Below are 15853 nucleotides of genomic sequence, written 5' to 3' on the forward strand. Positions count from 1 at the left end.
GTCCCCTCCGCGGGGGTGTGTCTGGATCCCCATGTCGATCCTCACGCCCGCCCCCCCCACCCCTGCTGCATCTCTACTGAAGAGGGGGACAGAGAAAAGCAACTCTGCTTTGAAGGAGACCCGTAAAAGACTTTTTTTTTTAAGATTTTATTTATTTATTCATGAGACACACACACACACACAGGCAGAGGCAGAGGCAGAGGGAGAAGCAGGCTCCATGCAGGGAGCCCGACGTGGGACTCGATCCTGGGTCTCAGGGTCAGGCCCTGGGCTGAAGGCAGCGCTAAACCGCTGAGCCACCCAGGCTGCCCCCCCCCCCCCCCACCGCCATAAAAGACTTCTTGATGCACCCTAAAGACTTCAGTCCTCTGGGGGGTATCAGCGGGGCTCAGGGCAGGGCTGGCAAGGAGGCACATCCATGCCCAAGGGCGCACTTGTCTGTGTGTCCGCATGCCCGTGGGTGACCGCGCATATGGGTGTGTGAGCATGAGTGTGCAAGTGTGATTCAGAGACACCCTCTCACAGTCCACTTCTGTGCTTGACTGCTCCTGGCTACGTGCGAGCACCCATGCAGGCACGCCCCCTCCCCCAGCAAGCCCGACTCCTGCTCCCCAATCAGGGGGCGCTCCCCTGCCCCGCCTCACCCCTCAAGCCGGCTCTGACCCGCTGGCTCACACTGTCCTCGCCCCACCCTCCCCGCGGGCCCTGCGGCCCTGACCTGCTGACCTACATCACAAACACTACCCATCTCGCTCTGGTTCAGGCCTGGAGTTTGGTCACCCTTGCTCCCTGAGGGCAAGGCTAACTCCTTTTCAAATCAGCCCCAAAGCCAGGGTTAGGACCGGGGGACACAGGCTCGCCAGCACACTCACCCACCTGGATCACAACCACTGCGTGGAAGGGAGCTGCGTCTAAGTGCCTGGAAACCAGAGCACGCGCTAGCTCTCCTCTCTCCTCTTTAAATTCTCCCACTCTCTATCCTTCCGCCTTGTTTGCTGTCCCAATCTTCATCTTATAAAATACTTCCCTGTATGCCCATTATCTCAGTCGAATCTTTTCAAGATAAGAATACTTATCCCGATGGCACACATGAGGAAACTGAGGCCCAGGGAAGCGACATGATTCACTCAAGGTCACACGGCCTGGAAGTGGGGGGCCGCCATCCTCACGCAGGAATGAACACCCCTCTCCACCAGTAAAGCGCCTCCAGGGCCAGAGGGCGATCCGGATCTGGGATCTGGAGGGGGTGGTCTTCCTGACCCTCTCATACCCTCTCCGTGGCCTGGGGTCACCACCCGGAGGAGATGAACCAGGGCCCTCAGGGCCAGGGGTGACCCCACCCAGCCAGCACTCCCAGCACCGGAGAGGCCCTGAGATCCGTGAACATTGTTCCCAGTCCCTGGTTACTGATTTGACAACAGTCTCGTTCCTCTTCAGCCAGCTATGGAGTTAATGATTAAGGAAGGATTAAATATTAACCACCTGTCGGGCCATGGCGTAATGTCTGCACCTGAGCCTACCTAAAAATACCTCCCACCTGCTGTGGGCCGCCCCGTGCAGGCCCCTAAGCCCCTGCTTCTGGCCTCCACCTCCCGGTGCCCCCACCCTGGCCCCGGCCCACTTTTTCCCACCCATGCCCACCTGCTTCCACTCTCCCATACCCATGGCACAGACGCAAGAAGTTTTTCTGCAGCCCGGCATCTGCAAACCACACCACCGAAAGCACTCCTGGTGGGCTTTCCGGAGGAGGAAGACTGGCCTGCCACTAACTGCTGTGTGTTCCTGGGGCTTGGAGGACGGCCTGGGGTCAGTAGGTTACATTCCTACATGTGATCTAGTTTATCAGTGTCCTTATCTCCTCTCCCAGCTCCTTCCTCCACCTAAAGACCTCTCCGAATCTACAGATACCAAGCCCCAACACCGGGGGCTGCAGGGATTTATTTCATGGAAGAATCACAAAGGAGTGGCACCTTCCCCAGCCAAGCCGTTCTTTTCTCTTAGCCCTCGGGATCTGGGGGCCGCCTCCAGGAAGCCTCTCAGACTAACCTGGCCCTAAGCACTGCCTGCCGGCCGCTCCTCCAGCTTCCCTCAGCCCGGGGTGATTCAGACTGCTGTGGGCTGTTGTACAGCTGCAGGAAACTGGCTGCATCTGTTAGAACGGTCCTTTGAAGTTCAACGTGTAGCCCATGTGGCCCTCTAAGGGCTGGGGGCAGGGACAGCTCCATCACACCCAAGCCCGAGGCCTGCCCTCTGGTGAGCAAGCCTGTGGTCAGCTTCCCCCCTGCAAGAACCACAGACCTATGACACAGAGCTCACTCAGTCTTTTTCTAGAAAAACTGAATTCTTTGTTCAAGTAACAACTCTACTGAAAAGCTCTCAGTTTCTGTTCACGGGGAAGCCCCGAGTGTGCTTGCCAAGCACCCACATGGGCTTGAACTACCCTCCCTGTGTGCCTTGTGGCACCGCGTTTCGATGGCAAGCCTGGTGACAGGCATTATCGTCCCCATTTTACAGACGGCCAAACTGAGGTTGGGTAAGGTTAAGGGACTCAGCCAGGTTCAGAATGTCCAGAAAAATGGCAGAGGCTGGGCTGCGTGACCCCAAAGCCATATAAAATTGGAAAACCTTGACACTGCTCTTCTCACAGCTGCCTGAACCCCACATTCAGCTCTTCAAACCATTTACCCATGGTGTGTTTCCTTTCTCCTTTAACTTTCTCTCACGTACATTGATACTTGTACTCTTAATCCCGCAGAAACACTTGTGTGGGGGACTCTCCTAAAGGTGCTCCCTGTCTCCTGAGTGTCGAGGGTGTGACCCAAGGAGACTCCACAGGGAGACTCAGGAGCTCTAAATGGGGATTTCCAAGTCCCTTCCCAAATGGGGCTCACCCTTTAAGATGTGTAGTTATGCTTCTCCCAGGGACTTCTAGAAGGACTCACAGCCTGCCTTCCTTCTGTAGGTTATAAATCATCTTACCAGGCCCAGGCTGCTTAGAATCAGCATTGCACAATGGTTTCCTCACACCATCACTTGTGTTTACAGATGAGGAAACCCAGGCCCCCGGAGGTCAAGTGCCTCGTTGGCCATGTGGCTCCCACACGAGTCCCTCAGGACAGCAGTGGCGCTGGGTGCCTAGACGGCCTCTAGTTTGCACCGGTGGGGACTTCCAAGCCAACCCTAGGAGGTTTCCTCGGGAGGCCACAGCATCTGTCTTAGGCTTGGAGCACATGCACACTCTGGCTCACCCTGGCAGCCGCTTTTGCCGTGGCACCCCTCCCTAGGCCACCACTCCCCAGAGTCTGTCTGCCTTCCCCCATCTTTGACAGCACCCCTGAAGTTTTCCCAAAGACTCTGAAGCCCAGGGGACATGCACATCTTAGCCATAAAGAACCACCCTTTGATTCAGGCTCCCTGTGGGAGTGTAGTCTAGGCCTTGCACTTTCACTCAGGCTCAGAGACCCAGATCTCGAGTCCCCGGCCCCCAGGCTGGGCCCCTCGCCCCACGATGTCTTTTTTTTTTTTTTTTTTAATTTATTTATTTATGATAGTCACAGAGAGAGAGAGAGGCAGAGACACAGGCAGAGGGAGAAGCAGGCTCCATGCACTGGGAGCCTGATGTGGGATTCGATCCCGGGTCTCCAGGATCGCGCCCTGGGCCAAAGGCAGGCGCCAAACCGCTGCGCCACCCAGGGATCCCGCCACGATGTCTTTTTACTCTGTATCCTGGCTTCTCTCTCGCATACGCAGCACAGTCACAGACACACAGTCACAAATTTAGATGTATCTGGTGGAGCAGGCTGGAGGGCGCGATACCCAGTACCCACACTGGTGTTAAGTGGGGGTGGGGAGTGTGCTCCATTTTTATTTGCATCTCTTTTTGCATTTATTTGCATGGGCTGCTTTGGAAGGTCTCCATTTTCCCAAAGAACACAGAAAAGTAACAGATTTGTGGGCCAGGGAGCAGGAAGGCCTCAGTGAGGTTTTCAAATGCTTGGGGTGGGTCTCAGGATTTGGGTCCTGAGTGCAGAGGAGGAGAGAGAGGGTGGAGCACTGAGTTGAGGGGTTAGGGGTGGCATAGAGGGAGTGGGGGAAGCAGCCACCATGGGGGTGGGGCCTAGAAGACCTCATGGGCCTCGGCTGCCTTCCTGTGGCAGGGACCCCTACTCTGTGCACCCTTCCACTTGTAGACCACTGCTAGGCCAGGCTAGGGGTGGCCAGTATGGGTTTTCCAAAAGTCCGGGTGTGCGGTGAGGCATACTTCTGGGAGCCAAATATGGTAGGCAGGAGAGAAACTTAAGAGGATGGACCCTGAGGAAGGGGAAATTATGAGACACTGAGGCAGGACCAGAGGAAAAGCATACCCAGGAAAGTATGGCCTCAGGACGGAGGTTGTTGGGGAAGGTGGGTCCTGCCTTTCAGGCGAAGCAGATTTTGGTGTGACCTGACACCTGCTCTCCCACCCTGCCTGTCGGATTTATTCCCCACAGAACCTGAGGCATAGTTCTAGGTGAGTCAGAGCTCTGGCCTGACTCTGCAGCCCTGGCTGGGTGACCTTGGGTGAGTCTCTATCCCTCTCTGGGCTTTAGTTTTCCTCTTCAATAAATTATCCATGAGAAGATGATTTCCACAGGCCCAGCCAGGTCTGACATTCTCCGCTACCCCGGCGCAGCCTCTCCTGGTTCCCTGTGGCTCAGGAAACATCTACCTCTAAGATCAAGTTCAAATTTGAGACTGTTCGGGATCCTTCTGGGTTTGGTACCATCTAATCTAATCGGCCTCATCTTTCCCTGAGCAGGCCCAGTTCTTCCCTGCCACTTGGATGCTTGCTCCCCACTCCTGTCCTTTCCCTACCAACTGTCCCCTCCTGCAACATGTGCCCATCCCACAGGCCGGCTTCATTGGCACGTGTCCTGTGCACGGCAAGACCCTGCACTTAGAAGAGCCCTGTGCTTGGTCGGTATAATGGTCAGTCAATGCCATCCTGAAATTTAAAAATTTAAGCAAGGAGCCCCGAATTTTCATTTAATGATGAACTTCCCGGATTATGCACCTGGTCATGCCTTCCTGTCCTCCCACCAACACTGCCTCAGTTCCTCCTCTCTTCAGAGCCCTCTCTTTACCCAGGTGAAGCTCTGGCCTGGGATGGTTGGAACTCCTGGCCCATGAGGAAGTGGAGGAGAGCCTCTGCCCCTCAGGCCCAGGCCTTATGTCATCTGGGAGAATGGCTCAGGAGCTGCCAGAGAGCATGGAAAACAGAAAGAGGCAGACCCCCTGGCTCTGTTTTTTTCTTTTTTTTTTAATGTTTATATTTCTTTATTTTTTATTTATTTATGACAGTCACACAGAGAGAGAGAGAGAGAGAGGCAGAGGGAGAAGCAGGCTCCATGCACCGGGAGCCCGACGTGGGATTCGATCCCGGGTCTCCAGGATCGTGCCCTGGGCCAAAGGCAGGCGCCAAACCGCTGCGCCACCCAGGGATCCCCCCTGGCTCTGTTTTAGAAGGAAACCTGGCTTCTATTTCAGAAGGCCCTAATCTGATGGGGGAGGCCAAGTCTCCGGCTCAGGGAGACTTTAACCTTACCAGGAAGGTGGCTGTCAGGGCACAGTGGGGGTGGGGACAAGCCCACATTTTGAAGATTTTATTTATCCATGAGAGACACACATAGAGAGAGGCAGAGACACAGGCAGAGGGAGAAACAGGGCTCCGAGCAGGGAGCCCGATGCAGGGCTCTATCCCGGGTCTCCAGGATCATGCCCTGGGCCGAAGGCGGCACTAAACTGCTGAGCCCCCGGGCTGCCCCCCACATTTTGAATTTCACTTTTGACCTCCCTTTGACCCTTGCTAGGAACAAGAGAGGTGGAGACGTGGGGTGCTTCAGGGCTGGGAGGAGAAGCTGGGTACCCCTCTATCGCCAGGCCCCACCCTGCAGAGCTCTCTCTCCAATGCAAGGAGACTTGCATCTGCAAAGAGAAGCCTCTACCGACATACTCCACTGAGGAGACTGGGGCAGTGCCTCTCCTGCCTGCAAACAGCCTCACTGAACCGGTGGGCACGACTGCTGGAGGAAGGGCCTGCTCCCTCTCTCTAGCCTAAGGACCCATGGTCTGACCTTCCCAGGAGCCTATGAGTCACGTCCCACCCCCACCCTGGAGCCACAGGCAGGGCCAAGGGCCAGAACTGCTGCTCACCTGGAGGAGCCTGATTGTCATGTATGTAGCGATGGGGCCACTAGGCCCTGCAGGGGCTCGGTCCCGCTGAAACCCCAGGCCAGTCCTTGACCCCAGAGACCGGAGGAGGGGAGGTGGCATGAGTGGGCTGCACAGCCCCAACAGACCTCTGGCTTCTCCTCCCAGAACCTTCTTGAACAATAGCCCTGCCCACATCAGGCAGCTGTCTGCCTCTGGGCCTCCTCTAATGGAACACCTTCCCATCTTTCTTTGCATGGCTAATTCCACTCATCATTGAACATCTGACTTGAGAGTCTCTTTCCCCCAGGAAAATACAGGGTCCCTGAACCACAGGATGGCCTGGCCTTTCCCATGCTGTTCCCTCAGAAAGTACTTGGCTCTGTATGCCTCTAGCCTGATCAGCTTGGGGTGGGGGCGCAGGTGAGGGGGCTTCCTGAGGACTGGACTGAGGCCTCTCCTCTCCATGACCTCGGGGGCAGGTCTGCAGCTGGGATCCCGCTCACGGGTGTGGCAGGGTAGCCAGCCTGGGCAGAAGGTGAGGGGCAGGGGGGAGCTTGGGGCAAGGTGAGATTTCTTCCTGTCCAACACATGCGTTGCAACTTCTGAGTGAGTGCACCTGCTGAGTGGACATTCACAGGTGATGAAGCTGGGTCTAGGTACAGCGGCCTGCTTGAATCACATGGTGAGGTCTGCCTGTGGGGGCAGGACATGGGCCCAATGACGTTGGAGACCTCAGCTGCCTGGCCCAGATATGTCTCATGTCTCATACCAAGGCAGGGGGCAGACTAACTGACCTCTCCAGGGCCTCCAGGTCAGGCTTTGTGTATCCAAGGGACCCCCAGGCTGAGGCTCCACCCCCACCCCAAGCTTGCCACCCCCCAGGCGCCCCCCCGCCCCCCACCCCCCGCCAGATAAACGACAAATGTCCTCCCTCTCCACCAGCCCAACCAGCTCCCGGTTCAGCTGCACAAACGGCCCAAACGTCTCTCTGGAACCCAAACAGGAAGCTGGGGAGAAGAGGGCCAACGGCCCGGGGATCTCTGAGGCTCCTCCAGGAAACATGTGGGGAGGAGGGAGGGGCAAAGACAGGGCTGCTCAGCCCACAGCCTGGCCCTGGAGCCCACCACAGGCGTGAGCATCCCCCAATCCACCTCCCTCCGTGTCCTCTTACGGGAGACACTGTGGACAGGGCCCTTTGGGGCTTCTCACTCCTGGGTCACTTTTTTCCTTTTCTTTTTCCTTTTTTAATAGACTTTATTTTTTATTTTCATTTTATGTTTAAATATTTTATTTATTCATTCACAAGAGACACTGAGAGAGAGAGGCAGAGGCACAGGCAGAAGGAGAAGCAGGCTCCCCGCGGGGAGCCCAGTGCGGAACTCGATCCCAGGACCCCGCGATCACTCCCTGAGCCGAAGGCAGACATTCAACCACTGAGCCACCCAGGTGCCCCTGGATTTTATTTTTTAGAGCGGTTTTAGGTTCACAGCAAAATTGAGTGGAAAGTACAGAGACTTCCCATATACCCCTGCTTCCCCCACCAGCAATATCCCCCACCAGAGTGGTACATTTGTTATAAGGGATGAACCTGCAACGACACATCGTTATCACTAGGAGCCCAGAGTTAACATGTGTGCTCATTCTTGCAGAATGTACGACACATTCTGTTTGGACAAATGTATAATGACACGTCTCCACCATCGTAGTATCATACAGAGTAGTTTGGCTGCCCCCCCCCCCCCCCCCCCGTCCATCCTCTGTGTTCTGCCCATTTGTCCTTCTGTCTTCCTTAGCCCCAGGCAACCGCTGATCTTTTTACTGTCTCCATAGTTTTGCCTTTTTTCAGAATGTCATATAGTAAAAAAAAAAAAAAGAATGTCATATAGTTGGAATCAAATGGTATGTGGGCTCTCAGAGTGACTTCTGTCACTTAGTAATATGCATTTAAGGTTCCTCCATGTCTTCTCAAGGTTTATAGGTCTTTTTTTTTTTTTTTTTTTAAAGCACTAAAGATGTCGTTGTCTAGACATACCACAGTTTATCCATTTAGTTACTGAAGGACATCTCAGGTGCTTCCAAGTTGAGGCGAGCTGCTATAAACAATCCACGTGCAGGTTTCTGTGTGGACATGAGTTTTCAACTCATTTGGGTAAATATCAAGGAATGCAATTGCTAGATCATAAACAGTATGACATTTGTTGAGTTTGGTAAAAAGCTGCCAAACTGCGTTCTAAAGTGGCTGTACCGTTTGCGTTCCCACCAGCCATGAATGAGAGTTATTGTTTCTCTATATCCTCGCCAGCATTTGGTGTTGTCAGTAGTTTGGATTTTCGCCATTCTAACAGGTGTGCGGTGGTATCTCATCGTTTTAATCCACAGTTCCCTAATCTCATATGAGGTCGAGATGGGTCACTTTTTAAAAAATTTTTTTATTTATTTATGATAGTCACACAGAGAGAGAGAGGCAGAGACATAGGCAGAGGGAGAAGCAGGCTCCATGCACCAGGAGCCCGACGTGGGATTCAATCCCAGGTCTCCAGGATCGCGCCCTGGGCCAAAGGCAGGCACTAAACCGCTGAGCCACCCAGGGTTCCCAGAGATGGGTCACTTTTAAGATGGGTTTTTCTTTAAATAATCCTGAGACCATATTAACTTCATTTTTAAAAATCAACTCACCCTACAGGATCGAGGACTGGAGACATACCTGAATTTCAGACTCTGTTATGTCTCACTAGCTTGCTTTCAGCCTTGGCAAGTCACTTACCAACCTGGACCTCACGTTTCTCAGGCTATGAAATGGAGCTGAAGGCACTCTTCCCCCTTGAGGAGGTATGGGGGGTCTCTGTCCTCTAGGATGTGGGTAATAGTTTGGCATGATGGAGGGTGGTGAGTGAAGCCAGGTGCTGGGCCAGCTGTGACTGCAAGCTAGGGTGCCCCACGGACCAGAACTGAGGAGAGAGAGTCAGGGGTACTCACAGCAGGGCCCTAGGAGGCTGCCAGCGAGGCCAGGAGGGCGGGGCTAAGCAGGAGCACCTGCCACAGGGCTTGCCCCGCCGGCTAAGCTCTGCCCCTTTTGGGGCGGGGTGGGACAACCGAAGGCAGGACAGGCCCTGGTGGGGTCGTCCAAATTGCAGGCAAAACTCAGGCAAACAGACAGAGCTCCTGGTTCTTGTCCCCACAGAAGAAGAGCATATGGTCTGGGAGGGCTTAGCTCAAACAACAACAGGAGAGAGGGCGCCAGAGCCTCAAGCGCTGGCCTGGGCTCCTCAAAGGCCTCCAGAGCCAGTTGGGAATGGGGAAGAAGAAGCAGTAGGCAGGGCCCCCTCCTACCCTCCTTTTTCTGGGGTCCATGGGCCCTTTAACCTCTTGCTCCCAGCCAGGCCCTGCCCTCAAAAGCAAGACCCAACACAACCATACCCCTTCTCCCAGCTTTCATTACTTTTTTTTGACACTATAGTAAAGAGCAGCATGGCTCATATCCCAAGTGCTCTGATCTGTTGAATTAAAAAACTAATTAAAAAAAAAAAACTAATAGGTACATGGTAGGAAAGCCAAACAGAAGAGAAATATATATTTATTTATTTATTTATTTATTTATTTATTTATTTATTTATTTATTTATTTTTAAGAGAAACATTTAAAATAAGACATACCCTTCATCCTTTCCCCAACCTCTGTCCAACAGCAACCAGGTAAGAGATGAAAATGTTACATCCACACTGGCACGTATAAACGTGTGTCCATTTAAGACAATGTACAGGAGGGATGCCTGGGTGGTTCAGCGGTTGAGCCTCTGTCTTTGGCTCAGGTCATGATCCCAGAATCCTGGGATCGAGTCCCTCATCGGGCTCCCTGCATGGAGCCTGCTTCCCCCTCTGCACCTCTCATGAATAAATTAATAAACTCTTTAAAAAAAATAAGACGATGTACAGGAAAGAAGGTTGTGCTGTCATACAGATCTTGCCTTTTTTTTTTTTTTAAGATTTCATTCATTTGGGATCCCTGGGTGGCGCAGCGGTTTGGTGCCTGCCTTTGGCCCAGGGTGCGATCCTGGAGACCCGGGATCGAATCCCACGTCGGGCTCCCGGTGCATGGAGACTGCTTCTCCCTCTGCCCGTGTCTCTGCCTCTCTCTCTCTCTCTCTGTGTGACTATCATAAATAAATAAAAATTAAAAAAATAAGATTATTAAAAAAAAAGATTTCATTCATTTATTCGTGAGAGACACACAGAGGCAGAGACATAGGAAGAGGGAGGAGAAGCAGGCTCCATGCAGGGAGCCTGATGTGGGACTGGATCCCAGGACCCCGGGACCACACCTTGAGCCAAAGGCAGACGCTCAACCGCTGAGCCACCCAGGTGTCCCTTGCCTTGTTCTTTTAACTTCACAGCTGACACAGACCACCCCGTCTTGGGCCATGTGGATCAAAGCACGCCCCAGATGAGCTGTGGTGGGACCAGTCCCCTGTGAACAGGCCTCTACGTGGTGTCCAGTCTCTTTTTTTTTTTTTTTTTAATTTTTATTTATTTATGATAGTCACAGAGAGAGAGAGAGAGAGAGAGAGAGGCAGAGACATAGGCAGAGGGAGAAGCAGGCTCCATGCACCGGGAGCCTGATGTGGGATTCGATCCTGGGTCTCCAGGATCGCGCCCTGGGCCAAAGGCAGGCGCCAAACCGCTGAGCCACCCAGGGATCCCATCCAGTCTCTTGATAAAGCATTTGAAATGTTTACCCACCTCTCTTCATTTTTTTTTTTTTTAAATTTTTTTTTGTATTTATTTATGATAGTCACACAGAGAGAGAGAGGCAGAGGCACAGGCAGAGGGAGAAGCAGGCTCCATGCACCGGGAGCCCGGCGTGGGATTCGATCCCCGGTGTCGAGGATTGCGCCTTGGGCCAAAGGCAGGCGCTAAACCGCTGCGCCACCCAGGGATCCCCCCCACCTCTCTTCTTAATCACCCGTAGGCCAGAATCTCTGTGGCCCATCTCAGATCCCAGGAATCCGAGTTGCAATGAACCCAATGCAGGCAGAGAAGCTCGTGGAGGCAAGGTGGTCTGATGGCCTCGGGCAAAGCATGAGTTTTATCTGAACCTCAAATTTTTGTCTCCTTAACATGGGGTGACCCTCTCATAAAGTGGAGGTGGGGGATTTTTAAAAGGTGGTATGATCCTAAGAATGGGCTTCCTATAGACCGTTCTGGAACACAGATGCTATTTGAAATGACAAAATTTCCTCTGGGACCTCAGGGCCAGGAGAATAATAGATGAGGAAACAGAGGACAGAGGGATTGAGGAATTTGCCCAAGATCACACAGCTGGTCAGAGGGACAGCGGGGATAGCACGAGTTCAGTCTGGCTCTGGGGCTGTGCTCGGGAATAGCGGGTGAAGAGACAGCTTCGTGAGGGCCTGGCCCTGGTGTAACATCCGGGGACTGGACAGCCACAGTGATCTGGGCAGAAAGGCAGCAGGGGGTGGATAGGGGCCAAGCGAGCAAAAAGGACCTTCCAAACTGGACAAGGTATGTGAGCTCACCCACCTCCATCCCAGGGCAGGGTGAGGGGGGTCTCAAGCCCCTCTGGATCCCTCCTCCTCCATGGAGCCCCAGGGCCAGGGGGACTCACTGTCAACTCCAACTTGCTAGAAGGAGTGATCGCAGGAAGGTTTGCAGGGACAGTGCCCAAGGAGAGCTGGGAAGAGGCCCTGGCATAATTTCGTGGCATTGTGTGCCAGGTGTGGTATCTTTTATGCATTTAATTATCATACGACAGTTTTACTACTGGCCCATGGACATCCTCCCCCCCAAGGGTAGGGGACTGCATGCTAGGGGAACACTCTAGGGGAACAGAGGGAGGCAGGTAATGTGATCCTGGGCTTGAGAGCCCACGAGGGTCAGGGTGAGTGGGCAGGAGGCTTTCTCTGCGGGGCAGGGCTGGGGGTGACCACGGAGCCAGCTGTAGGCCACTGCTCCCTCTTGCCTGGGCTCCTCCTTCCTTCCTGCTGTCCTGCCCTGTCATTCACTTTGGCCAGGATCATAGCTGCCTCCTGAGTCATCTTTGCTTTCTAGTTTTCTGGTTTTTACTCACCTGGCCCCCTGGTGTGGGTTTCTACCTTAGTGGAGAGAATTTTTTCTCTCCCCTCCCTCCTGTGCATTCATAAGGACACACAGCCTGCTTGGTGACAACGCCTCCAAAGGGTTCTCAGGGAAGGACCTCAAGGTTAAGAGGACCCTGCACCTCTCAGCCCACCGGAGGCCCACAAGGTGTGAGCCTTGGCTCTAGAGTCTCCAAGTCAGAGGCTGGCATTCCCGGAGCTGACCAGCCCACCCAGGTTTTTATTATTATTTTTTAAAGATTTCATTTATTCATTCATGAGAGAGAGAGAGAGAGAGGCAGAGACAGAGGGAGAAGTAGGCTCCATGCAAGGAGCCCGATGTGGGACTCAATCCTGGGTCTCCAGGATCACGCCCTGGGCAGAAGGCAGGCGCTAAACCGCTGAGCCACCCAGGGATCCCCCACCCAGGTTATAAGATACCTCCTTCAATCCTGCGCTCCTCTACCACAGACCTGGCTGGGTTGAACCTGTAGCAAGAGGCCCTGTTGGTCCAAAGACAAGGACATGGGCCTTATCTCTCCTGTGCTTGGGCAAAGTCGGTAGGTATTAGGAATCCCGCCTCCCAAGACTTACTGGGACTATCCATGCCTGTTCCTGCCATGACTCCTGCCCACTCTTCTCTTCTGAAATTGATCTGAACTTAGAGAAAGGGAGAACAGCTTGGCTGGGCACCATCTGCCCTGTGATGAGGTCATCGAGGGGAGGCTGTGCCATAGGCAGTGGCAATCCTGGAAACCTTTCTGCAAGAGGTGGCATGATACAGCCAGAGGAGGGCTTTGGGAAGGCATTGCTGGAGGGACCTAATAGGGTGGGAGTAAATTTACATGGCATGGGTGTGCAATGGGTAGGAGGGAGGAGATAATGCAATCATTCCTTCGAATTTCTGTTAAGCATCTACTATGTGCCAGGCTCTGTTCTAAGCACTGGGGCCATAGTAAAACAGATGAAACAAACAAAAATCGCTGCAGCTGACATTTTAACAGGAAGGATACCCTGAGGGGGTAAGACTGCACATTTCCCAAAGGGTCTGAAGCTCAACTGAGTCAGGATGACAGGATTGACCCATTCTAGTGGCCCCTCACCCAGTGACAGCCAGGCCTGTGGCTCCGTCTGTGCCATCAGAGAAAAACTCAGCACAGATGGGGCATGTGGAGATCCAGGCCAAAGCTACCTCCAAGTAATTGCAGCCTGTGCCAGTGTCTTCCTTCTTTAAGAGTTAGAGTTGTTCTCATGTCCACCTGTTCCTGGAGGCCCTCCTTGGTTAACCTCTCCCCTCACTGGGGTGGAAAAATGAGAGTGCCCATTTTTCTTAGAGAACACTGCCCTTGAACTGATCAGAAACTTTCTTTAAAGTCTAGAAAGATATCCACCTTCCACCGACCTCACTACCTCTACCCACGTGGACCTGGATGAAAAATGCTGACCCGTATCCTTAAGAGTCTGAGCTAGGAATCCGTGATTTGCAGATGCGTTCCAGACCCTGCAAGGTCTCAGGAAAACTGTTTCTCTGGGCCTCAGTTCCTCCCCTGTACAATAGGGGAAGATGCATGCCCCTGCGATACCCCTCAAAGGGGGAACAGTGGCGGCCGCTGGCCTCTGCCAACCGCTAGATGCATGCCAGGCACAGCGCCAGGCTTGGCCCACGCACAGGCTTGCACGCGTGGCAGTGCTGCACGCAATCCTCGCGGTATCCTTGCGGGAAGGCGCGTTCCCATTCTTCAGATGAGAAGAGTGAGACTCAAAGGGCTTCGTGTGTTGTCTAAAGTCATAAGGTTGTGCAATTCTGGAAAAACTCTGCTCTGAACATATCAGTCTCTATGGTTCTGAGTAAAAGGTTCCATTCCATTCTGTTCAGCCAGTTACCTGGATGAAAGGCATCGATGACACAGCAGCCCTGGGGAAGCGTCTTGAGGGTGCCCAGCTGGCTCTCTGCTGAGGGAGGTGGGGGGCAGGTTCCTACCCTCCCGGAGCCCGGGGGTGTGGGGAGATGGGGCTCAGCCACGGGACGCTGTGAACATAGGCTCCGCCGCCAGGCACTCGCAGGTGTAGATAGAACCATGGATAATTCCCATAACCTCCCTCTGCTTGAGTTCCAGCCACGTGAAGGTGGTAAGATGCCACCTTCTAGAACTGGCATGAGGGTGACATCGTCAGAACAAGGGCACTTTAAGGGACCACTTTAAGGGACTTTAAGCTGAGAGTGTGCTACACAAGTTGTGGCCATTATTATGAAAGTGAACAACTGGAGAACAAGGAACGATGGTGCCCGGTCAGGTGTCGGGTTGTGTGTCCAGAGGCACCTCAGGAGCTCGGAGCAGGAAGGGAGCAGCAAGGCCCGAAGCAGGCCGGGGAGGCTTCCTGGAAGAGGGAGTCTCAGTGTGTTGTGGAAGGGCTGGGTTGCTGGGAGCCAGCGGGAGGGCAGGGGTCCAGCCCGGGATGAGGTGTCAGAGGCACGGAGGGTGCACCTTTGTGTGTACGTGAGGGACAGAGAGGCAGAGACAGCAGGCTCCGAGGTCACCCCAAGAGTGGGAGCACACACACGCGAGCGGCGAGTCTGCACTGGAGGGCGAGGGGCTCCAGTGCCAGGGACAGGCCTCTGGGACACAGGGAGCCTCCAAAGGCTTTAAAGAGAAGGCAACTTGGGGGATCCCTGAGTGGCTCAGTGGTTTAGTGCCTGCCTTCGGCCTAGGGCATGATCCTGGGGTCCCGGGATCGAGTCCCACATCGGGCTCCCTGCAGGGAGCCTGCCTCTCCCTCTGCCTGTGTCTCTCATGAATAAATAAATAAAATCTTTAAAAATAATAATAATAAAAAAAATAAAGAGAAGGCAACTGTGGGGTGAGGAAGGCAGCACGCCTCGTTTGTGGGGGCTGCCTGGCCTGAGGCCGACCCAGCAGAAGCCCAGGGAGACCCCATGGGCTCTCCCCTCTGTCCTGCCCCGGGCCGGGATCCCGAGCCTCGGATGCTCACTCCTGGAGAGTTCCCCGACCCCTGGCCCGGGCTCCCGGGCCTGCGTTATCACCTCGGCCCAGGCCAGCCCGCAGCGCCGAGGCGCAGGCATGGGGGGCCGGAAGAGCTGCTCTGTCCAGGGCCTGTTTGTGGCAGGCGAGGGAAAGGCCCAGAATGGTGTTTACATTTTTCCTCCTTTCCTTCTGGTGGCCTGGCCGGCCGGCGGTTACACCACTGCGGTTTGTTGGCCCCAGGGAGTGCCTCCCTTACATAACGCCTCACACAACCGCCCCTAAAACACACACGCACACTGGCACACGACCAGGCGCGCGCACACTCACCCCCACGCTCTCAGAGAGATGCACCTGCGCAGTCTCACAGCCTCCATTGGCAAAGCTGTTGTCCCAGAGCCCTTTCTGCTGCTGCCCCCGCCCAGTAGTCACCTAGATGGGGCCTCCCCCACGCCACCCCTGGGGTCCGTGGGAGAGTTTTCCCACCTCCTGGCCCTCGAACCCCATGGGACTGACCCGGGCCTGCCCGGGGCTCCCAGGTGGCAGCCTGTGTCTTGGGCACCAGCCCGGGGGTGGACAACCGCAGGCT

Source organism: Canis aureus, chromosome 11 (genome assembly GCF_053574225.1).
Source record: "Canis aureus isolate CA01 chromosome 11, VMU_Caureus_v.1.0, whole genome shotgun sequence".
Taxonomy (NCBI): Eukaryota; Metazoa; Chordata; class Mammalia; order Carnivora; family Canidae; genus Canis; species Canis aureus.